Here is a 2130-nt window from a genome sequence, read left to right on the forward strand (position 1 = left end):
TATATATATATATATATATATATATATATATATATATATATATATATATATATATAGATAGATAGATAGATAGATAGATAGATAGATAGATAGATAGATAGATAGATAGATAGATAGATAGATAGATGTTACAAGCGAGTAACAAACACAAAATTGTAAGAGGAGAGATAAGAATAGAAAAGGAGGAGCAAATCATATATATATGTATGTATACTTTCACATAATATTTTATATATTACATGATTTATAATTATTATTACATGTATGTCTGGGCACACAGTAAATGAATGTACACGTTTACAACTTTATTGAAGGAATTCCCCCACCACACGGCTCAACTACAGTTTTGTATATCAGGTTACAAATGCGCGCTGGGAACCGGTGATCCGTATAATGAAATGACCCACCACCACAAATATACACCCACATATTATATAAATACATAGAGCCGACAACTAATGGACTTTCGTTTCTGCAATCTGCCGGCATACAAAGTGTCTATATTACAACTTTCAAAGCGTAAACTAACTCTTTCAGGAGCAAACTTGTTTCAGTAAGAGTTTCCCGGCACTAGCAACACAGCAATATGGTCGTTTAAGTGCAAAAGATTAGAGGTGTTACAAGAGAATAACATTCATAAAAAAGGAAGGACGGGAGATAAGGACGATACATGTCTGATAGCAAAGAAGGACCAAACCACGCCAGAGCACCCGCCAACCACTCACTAAAGGCAATTTGAGGCATAATGAAAACCATCAAACACATGCCGGAGACACAAATCTGTACATTTTTACAGTAACCATGTTCTTGTCTGCCTTTTAGATTTTCAAATAAAGAAAACGGAATTGTAAAGAGCAATAAGTTGCTGTTGAGCGGGAATTTGCGCTATACAGCAGACGCCACACGCTTAGCACAGAACCGAAACCTGGACCTCCCCCTTGACATCTGATGGATACCAGAGGAAGGAATATTATGATTATTATTATTATTATTACATGAATTATGTAATTATTATTACATCTATTATATAATAATAATAATAATAATAAAATAATATTAATATTATTATATTGTTATTATTATTATTATATTATTATTATTATATTATTATTATTATTATTATTATATTATTATTATTATTATATTATTATTATTATTATTATTATTATTATTATTATTACACGTTTTATTATTATTAATTGAAAATCTGTTTGAATAACGGAGTTACGCTTCTTTTTTGTTTATCTCTCTTATATAAATCAAATCCAACCCCGCCAGTACAAAGCCGATCAATCTGCAAACGTGTGCACTCCACAGATTCACAGAACCCGACACAAACTCCAAACATGGAGGCGCTCATAATACGACCTTACGCAGTTGCAAGCGCCGTAAAACCCTATACTACTACTACTACTAAACTCCAAATACCGGACACAGCGACACGGCCACAATAAGTACACCATGTACTAATAAGTCATTTCCACACAAGAAGAATTTTTTCTTTTAAAAACAAAAACCCAAAAAAAAAAAAAAAGCACCACAACACGTCTGTACTGTCACAAAAGCGTGGCGTATGCGCGCGTGCATCGGGCAAGAATCTCCCGTCGGCGCACATTCCCGTAAAACGTCCAACTGAACAAGAGCGGCGCGGAACGATCTAATGAATTCATAATCATAACCCTGCTCGCTAGTAACCTCCCGATCTGGGCGCGCAATTCGATAATATATTATTACAGCAATGTCACAGATTGCGACCAATGGCACACACACGCACGTCAAACCTATTAATAGCGACACGAGATTTTTTTTCCGCCGTGCTAAAATTATTATAGCTCTGCCAAAGGCGTCGTTACGCGTTTGCCGCCGGCCGGACCTGGGTAGGTGGTGAAGCGGCGACAATAGACAAGTGGAGAGGGAGTGTTGGTGGCGGTGGAGACTGTAGATCTACGGCCACCCACTCTCTCTCTCTCTCTCTCTCTCTCTCTCTCTCTCTCTCTCTCTCTCTCTCTCTCTCTCTCTCTCTCTCTCTCTCACTCTATCTCTCTCTCTCTCTCTCTCTCTCTCTCTCTCACACACACACACACACACACACACACACACACACACACAGATAGATGTCAGAGTGACAGA

The 2130-nt window shown here is 37.0% G+C and overlaps 1 protein-coding gene across 1 annotated transcript in view; it reads right to left on the reverse strand.

Moving 5' to 3' along the window:
* LOC101858968 (max-like protein X) overlaps positions 1-1646 on the reverse strand; it is a gene marked incomplete in the record, with an annotated part of 33020 nt that extends 31374 nt beyond the window's left edge. Inside the window, 1 exon segment of the mRNA XM_005108100.3 lies at positions 1539-1646.
* Between the last annotated feature and the right edge of the window lie 484 nt (positions 1647-2130).

This window comes from Aplysia californica, unplaced genomic scaffold (assembly GCF_000002075.1).
Source record: "Aplysia californica isolate F4 #8 unplaced genomic scaffold, AplCal3.0 scaffold00660, whole genome shotgun sequence".
In the NCBI taxonomy this organism is placed as follows: Eukaryota; Metazoa; Mollusca; class Gastropoda; order Aplysiida; family Aplysiidae; genus Aplysia; species Aplysia californica.